The following is an 8,548-nucleotide window of genomic DNA, read 5'->3' on the forward strand; positions in this document are numbered from 1 at the left end:
GGCGCTGGGACAAGTGGCTGCAGGCCCCGTGTGGGGGCCAGCGGGCCCGGCCAGGCCCTGCCTGGGCCAGGCCGGGCCGGGCCACGGCCATCCTGAAGCCATGGACCTGTTCCAGCTGTGGAACCCCCCCCACTGCCTTGCCGTGGGCAGCCGGAGCAGCTCGGCTCTCCCCCCTCTCCACTGCGATAAGAAAAATTCAACATTCCAGCTGCAAAGCTGCAAGGCCGAGGTGAGATTAACCCTTTTACTGCTGTGAAGAGCTGAAAACCTGAGGGAAGAGAGAGAGGAGATGCTTAAAGCTGAAATTCTGTTGTGAAGCTATGATATATCAGAGTATCCTGTTGTAATTTCATGAAGATATGGGGGGTGGAGTGTTCAACTCGTGAGCAAAAGCACCTGCGCTGAGATAGGCAGATGCTGACGCAGCTGTAATTTCATGAGAAGTTTGGACAGGGAGAGATGAACCAGATGAGGACTTTTGCTCCAAACGGGAAAGGAGAAAACCTCAGTCCGTAGAGATGAACCAGATGAGGACTTTTGCTCCGAACGGGAAAGGAGAAAACCTCAGTCCGTAGAGATGCTCCCAGAGATAGTCCTAACGATGAAGATGATGAAGACCCTTTGCTCCCAGGGAAGGAGAAGGGCCTCTGTTTTTGTTTCTGAACGGCTCAACCTTAAAATTGTACCCCAAAAAACTTCAAGAGTGGACCCTCGAAAGCAGTTGCGGGAAAAGCTGCAAGTCGGGGGAAAGGACTCACACGCAGGCAGAGAGACTCCTCTTCCTAAATGGACTGAACGATATTTGGAAGTGGGCGGCTGTCTCGTTGTGATAATGTTTTCATAGCATGAGCAAGAAGAGACTTCTCTTTCTAAATGGACTGAACAAGGTTATTATGGAAGTGGTAAACAGACTGAACATCTTAAGGGTTGTCTTTTCACATTGTCAGTGGGAGAAGGGAGGAAGGTGGGGGGAGGAGGAGAGTTCTGAAGGTGGTATAATTTTTTTTCCTTCTTCTTTTAGGTCTGTTAATAAACTTCTTTATATTCTTTCAAGTTTGGTGCCTGTTTTGCATTTCTCCTAATTCTTATCTCACAGCAGATAAACAGTAATGAGTATTTTGGACCAAACCACTACAGTTTGTAAGCCTGGTTTGCTCTGGGTAGAAACCCAGACATGAAGTGTGAGTTGAGGGTTGTTTTGCTTTCCACTGTTTTCAGTGGACAAGACTCCAGCCCTTGTTTGTCACAGGGGAGCCCTGCCAAAATGAAAAGAACCAAGCAGAGACAGTCCCACACGCCCAAGCTTGCAGAGGTCTCCAAACAATGAGTCGGCAGCCAGATCTCTCTTGGCCACCTGGCAGCAGCCTCAGCACGGCAGAGTTACAGCGATGACAGGTCAGCGTCAACATTGGCTCTTCAACACTTGATCTTTTCTGTAGGTTAAGCAAAGCCTGCGGTAGGTGTGAGGATCATAAACTCTGCAGGGAGGGAAATGCAATAAAAGGGGAAGGAAAGACACAACAGTGGAAATAAGAGGGCTGGAGCTTGGAGGGAGAGAGAAAAGGAGGGTCAGACAAGTCAGAAACAGCAGGAACCTAAAGGGCTAGCCTGTGAAGGAGCCATTCAAAAATCCCACTAATTAAAGACCAGAGAAAAATTATATCCTTGCTCCCTCTATGCTTCTTGATAACAAGGATTCTTCTACCAGATGAAGCCCTGACCTCAGAGGTAGTTATACCTATAAAGGAGCTACAAATGAAAATTAAAAAATTACAATCTGCTGCCCATGAGGACAGAGACGAGTCCCTGGGCTGAGACCCCTCCTGAGCTGCCAGCACCGTAATTGATGGGGAGCAGCCACAGCACTCCTTGTCTGCCCTAAAAGCTGCCGTGTCTTCCCAAAGAGTGCCTTGGACACAGCAGATCCTCTGGAGGCAGGTGATGTGCCAACCTCCTCTGCCAGGGGAATTATCCATGAGTTAACTCCCCCCAGCAGGAACGGTGGCTGAGCTTCCTGCTCCAACCTGATGTTTGCTGGGGCTTTCAAAATACCCAGAGATGTGATAAATGATTTATCTTTCCCTAACACAGGTCGGCTCCCCTCCCACCTTACAATACCCCAGGGGCACAATTAAAGCCCTTCTGGGTAACAGGAACACTCTCTGGAGTGCTAATCATGTCAAAGATTGCTGGAGTATTTAGAAACCTAAAGCTTATCTTCTGCCCCATACAAAAGAGGATCTGCTTCTACAGACATCCTAATCTGCAGGATTCTATTTGAATTCCAGTTAATTCCCAGCTCCACACTGGAGAATAAGAACAGGCTGATTAGAAGTTGGGTGAATCAATATGTGCTGAATGGCCTAGAGAAGTAGGCACATTCATCTTGGCAGTAATAAAACTGGGAAAGCTGTGGGTGGATGACTAAAAGGAACAAAGGGCTGCTTAGCAGCGTTGAGCTAAGGTAAAAAGGCCAGGAAGAAAAGCACTCATAAAACTTTATGACTAAGATCAGGATGAGACGAGAAATACACTGGGAGAAGTGTTGGATCAGGAAACATGTCACTCAAACCTAGGGTGAGTCACGCCGAGTCCTGCCCTGACTCCTGCCTTTTAGGACACAAGGTCTGCCTTGCTGAAAGAGTCAAGTTCCCCTCTTGGATTCCCCCATGAAGGGGCTGGTTTCCTTCAGGGAATTCATGGCACTACTCAAGGGAGGTCCAACCTCCCATTTCTTCAGGGCAAGATAAGCACGAAGGCGCCAGAGCCGCTGCTGGCTATTCCAGAGTTCTATTAGGAACATCAGCATTAGGACAAGGGGGAAAAAAATTACCCAGAGGAGGTTACAGGGCAACAGATGTGCCCTGAAGGACTCGAAACAAGGAGAAAAAGCAGCAGCCCTCAGGAAGAGAGGCTGAACATTCAGCCGAGCTGGAAACAGGGAGACCTGGGGCCAATGTTGCAGCACTTTGTCAGGGCCTGTGTTTGTTCTGCCCTTGCTTTATTTGCCCCGGGGCTATATGGGGAACTTTCTTCTCTCCAGTTATCAATTTGCAAGTCTCATGAGCGTTTAGCTCGCTTAATAATCTGGTTTTTGCTAATGTGTATTTTGAGCTGGCAGTCTCTGTTCATTAAAAACAATTTTCTTCTAGAAATATAGGATGGTTTCAATATTTTGAAACAGCAACATGTGAGGTCCCACGGAGAGCTAGTGTTCAGACTTATTAAAAAGATTACTGAAACATTCAAATAAGATTGTTTTCTATTACATTTCAGAAGCAGAATTCAATATTAAAAACAAATATAGCAGTGGGATAGATACCTAAGGGTGCTTGGGTTTGTGCCTTCTAATGGTTTTGTCTTCCCCCTCATAATCTAAAATCCAACCACCTTTGGCAGTGATGTGTAGTAGACCATAAACAACACTGAGCACAGATTTGTAATTACAAGTTTAGTCATGTGGTCACTGTGCCCCTCACAGAGCTTCAGTCTGGATTTTGATTACTTTTAAAGATTATTTACAAAGCTCATTAGGAATACTAGCACAAAAATGCCAGAACTACACAGAAAACAACTAATGGGATTTTTAGTCTGGCTTTTTTTTTTTAATTTAGTACAGCTAAATTTGGGTTGCAGCTACTCTGAACCACAGTCCTTGCCAGCATGCTAATTTTCTGCCTGAAAGACTTCAAACATCTCTGCTTTTGACTGAGATTTTGAACTTCTGCTATCCAAAAAGGCAACCAACAAGATGAAATGGGGTTTGCTGAAGTGAAGCAGAGAGGCACCTGGAATCTTCTACACACTTCCCACCACCTCCAGCAAAGCAAAAGGAGAGATCTGAGGCAGTAGCAGCACAGCAGTGCTTGGGGTGTTCCTAACCCCACAGCAAAAAATGTACCAAAAACCTCAGAAAATTCTTCTGATTCCCAAGTGACCCTCGCTGACTCGAGAGGTTTGCAAGTTCAGGTAAAATCTGGTTTCATGTACACAGAGGTATTTCCAGACTGATGCTGATAAATATTGAGGGTCTAAATGGTTGGAACTGGAGGTCTGATCCTCTTCTAAGTGCACAGCACATCTACAGCGTGTGCATCAAGTGACATCCGAGGAACACACCCTTAGCATTTAAAAGTGTCTCTTTATAGCATGGAAACACCGATGGATGCCTCGCTAGTGTCACAGGTACGCTCCGAGGATCAGAACCAACTTTCGATGCTCTTTTGCGGGCAGGAGGAGGAGGAGCAGGAAGCCCGAACCCTTCCAAACCGCAACAGGCTTTGCCTCCCACACCTCGGGCTCCAGCTCTCCTCCGAGCAACTCTGACAGACGGGGGACACCTAGTGGGGTTTTGCTTAAGTGCCAAAACCACAAAACCTCTTCCATCAGAAAACGATTAATTTAAAAAACATTATTATCACAAATATTTTTTTTTTAATTCATTTGCTGATACTACAGGAAAAAAATCCCCGTCTATTTTCCCAAAAGTTTTCTAAGCTTGGTCATGCCACCACACACTGCTTGGGTTTCTTTCCCTTTCCACATTCTTTGCCTGAATTGCTGTTTCTCAGGGTTTGAAGTCAAGAGATCACTGCTAAATTTTGCAAGCGTTTCATGCCCTAAACCCAGAATCCATTGGCATTAACAAGCTCATCAGCATTACTGGCTAGAACAGCTCCAGGGTCACACAGCTCCCAACTATAGGACAGCAACCAATAATTTAAACTGGGGACAGGCAGAAGTTTTCCTTTTTACCCATGTGGAATGACTAGAATAATATCCTGTCAACAGAAAAACAAATACTTGCCAAAAATCTTACTGCTGACTCACCAATATATTGAATGCAAATACATTATCAGTGCAGTTGGCAGAGTTTTTACAGTGGGCACTGTAAAAATCAGTACACAATTGCTATTTTAATAAGCAAGAGTAACAACATGAAGACACTGTAGGATGTAATCTGACCCTTGACAGATTTTTTTTTTTTTTTTTTTTGGTGGGCTAAAAGACTACTGTCCTCTGGATTTCTCTCAGCTGGGCAGTTCTGTTTTAGATTACTGCAGCTGCATGAGAAGGGTTTTTTTTTTAAAATAAAAGACAAAGCTAAGTGCTGTGTGTCACTTTGGGATTCTCAGTCCATCTTCTGCTTTAGTCCTGGAACTGAGTTTTATTAGACCAGACCTCTGGAAAAGTTATTTCCTATTTTCATCTCTTCCAGGGTATTGATTTGGAGCACTATGTGAAACCATAAGACATTGAGCAGGTAAAGTAACAACTTTATCCACTTCATTGCAGATTTAGCCAGAAGAGAAATATAAAGAAATCCCCAGACAGCCCCTCTTCTGTAGCTGCAGTACTGAATGTGCTGAGTACCTACACAGTTCTTTCATGTCTCCAGGTAGGTCTTGCAATGATTGATAACTCAGCCTGTGCTCCAGCCTGCTCCTTAATTGCCTTAAATACCTGTTTCATCATATTCCCTCTGCTGGCTCCCAAATTTGAGAGGCAGACAAAGCCAGGGGAATGATGTTTGATGGCTTCAAAGTAAAATAGAGTCAAACAGAGACAGGAGAACCTCTTCTCACCCCTCCCAATCAAAGCTTAACACACTTTAAGAAGGGATTGACTGGGAAGGGCTGTTTCTCCTGCTCTCTCTGATGGTAACACAAAGCCAGTAGCTTCCCAAAAAAAGCAGCACGAGCCTGAAGCAGCTCAGAGGATGTGGTGAGGGGAAGATGAATGGAGAAGCAGCACCAATATAGTCGAAAAGCAGAGAGAATTCCAGTTTTTCATACCAGGAAGATACAGATGTGAAACTGGCAACTGAGCCACTGCTTAGTCCCTCTCTGGGTGGATTCACCCCCATGTGCAGGACAAGTCACTGGTACAGCAGTACTGTTGGTCTTTTTTATGGTGTGAAATCCAACCTCCTCCATTTTAAGTTTAACCCCTGAGTGAAGAGAGGGCACAAGAGCACACACACAGAGATCACAGCAGTATGAGGGGCAGGCCAAGGTGACAGGGTGAGCCACCACCTTGGCCCGCACACCGAAGCCCTGTGGCCGAAAAGCAGGGTCATCTCCCTGACCACCAGGCAAGCTGGAGATAAGGACGCTGCTCCTTCGGGGAGTTAGGGATGACGCACTTCCCATCACCTGGGTGCTAGGTCAGCCTTTCTGCAGGAGATTTCCCTCCTGCCCACACGGTGCTCTTGCTGAATGAGCGTCCATGATCAGATAAGAGCTGCACAGAGGCTCCATTGTTCCCCCAATCCCGCAATTCTTACCGAGGGATTTGTGTTACACCGAGCGTGCAGTTCATGCTAGGACACTCTCTGGCCATCCATCCAGAGTGACAGGCTATGAAATTCAGAGTTTTGAGAGAAAAGCAGAGGGTAAGATGAGCCGTCAGAGCATGAATTAATACCTCTCCACGCTGCTGAACGCAGTGAACCCTGGTGCTGTTTCTCTGACCAGACTGCCTGTTCATGGCATGCTTCTGTGCTGGAAGAGGAGCCACAGCAGTGAGGTATCACCAGTGTCTTTCCCACCACCCAGGGACACCTCAGCTGTGTGACAGGAAAGCTCCCCTGTAATCATAGCACAATGAAAAACCAGAGATCTGCTGGGTTATCTCCTTTTCAGTGCTCCCTAAGCCTTTGTTCAGTGCTAAAACACCACTGACAAAATTGTGCTGTCTTCCTCTTTGAAGGCCAGGACTTTTCCAGACCCTTGGTTTTAGGGATAAGGGTCCTTCAGGGAAAGGGATCAAGCCTTGCCCAGTTCCTTGTTCTAAGCAAGTCACCACACTGACTGATCTGATAAAGAGTCAGTCACAGTCTCTGCTTTTACCCTGAACCTTGGGGATGCTCCCCAAGCATCCCCCGGCACAGGGCAGAGTCTGTGCCAAAAAGTTCCTGTACTTCAAACGTTTATCAGGATAAGGAAAGACTGTCAACAGATAAGGAGCTGGGGAGGGGAGGATTAGCCCAGCAAAGGCCATGAGTACAAGGCAGACTCGATGGTTGAATATTCGAGTTTTCCTGTGCTTGCAGTGGGTAGAGTGACCTATAATCAATCTCCCCTCTGCATCCTCTGGCCACTCATAATTCCATGGGGTTTCACCATCAGGAAAAAGTCTCCTGCCAGGCTGTTTTCTTCTCTTTTACAATGCTTCCCCACCTGGCTTGAAAACTTAAGAGTTGCCAGTTCTTATGATTTTATCACAGTTGTCCCACGTTGTTGTTTTTTAAACTCAAATATAAACTCCCAAAGGCAAGCTATTATGCAGGAATCTCAGGTTTCATTTAACAGCAATAATAATATTTACATATTTCCAGATATCAGAAGTGCTAAAAAATATTCTGAAGATTAACAATGTAGCATAAGACACAGAAAACCAAACTTTTTAAAAGTAAGAAAAAGAGTGTTCATACTCCAAACTTGGGTTGTTGTTTTTGTTTTTTTTTTTTCAAGTAAAATAAATTTCCCCCACCTGGAAGGAATAAATGCAGATGGATCTTGAGTCAGTGTTGACTGTCTTGGATTACTAATACTGAATGTTACAGTTAATTCTACAAGCAAAATCTGATTAGCCTAACAAGGTCAAATCATCTCATATACAAGCACAAGAGTTGATTCTAAAACTTGTTTATTGTTCTCATCCCTGTTACAAACACCTCATATTAACTGAAAATTAATTCTGCCTTGTTTCTGCTATTGTTTGCACAGCACTAGGAGAGCATCAGACACTTTACAAATGCTGGAGCCTGACTTAAATAACTGAAATATGAACACACGACCTTTATATGAGGGGTGGAAGCTGAGCATTCTTTAATTATGTTCTCTGACTGGTCCCAGGCTGTACTTTTTGCTAAGCTGAATAGCATTAGAGGTACAAAAACTTGCTTTGTGCAGCACTGGCACCAGAGGAAGGCAGGCAGGTCCAGGTCCACAATAGCTTTCCTGTTCCTCTAGGACAGCTGGTGTCTTCACCAGCAAAATGCTTAAATGCCATCAATTCCTTGCATGTGTGTCTCACACACAAATGCATCATTGCTCAGATTTCCTCACCCAAGGGACTCTTTGAAAGAGTTTATTTACTGCAACCCCACAAGAGCACTATGAACCTTCAGGTGAGCACACACCATTGTACAAGGCACCACCTAAACAAGCAGTACAAAGACCTTCCAGAGAGGACCCAACACTCACAGCCTCGAATTCAGGCAGTGATATCCCAAAGTGAGGAAGTGGACAAACAGGCCTAGGTGAAGAGAGCAAGTTCACGCACTGGTCTAGACATAGTGGCCACTAAGGAGTTTGGAATTTTATTTATGTATTTAGTTAATAAGGTCCACTGAAAACACGCATTTGCAAACTACCACAAGTCCTGAAGCCCTTCAGCTCTGCCATTCACTATTTCAAAACATTACATCCAGAGGAGAAAACACAAGACTGTGTTCAGTGTGACCTGTGTGGTCAGGTCACAACCAGGCTCTCAAAGTGAGACTCAATTATGGGAATTCTCATCCAGGAAATGCCAGAATAAG

This window comes from Corvus kubaryi, unplaced genomic scaffold (genome assembly GCF_017639235.1).
Source record: "Corvus kubaryi isolate FWS band 111438036 unplaced genomic scaffold, C.kubaryi_AGA036_p1.0 64804, whole genome shotgun sequence".
Classification (NCBI taxonomy): Eukaryota; Metazoa; Chordata; class Aves; order Passeriformes; family Corvidae; genus Corvus; species Corvus kubaryi.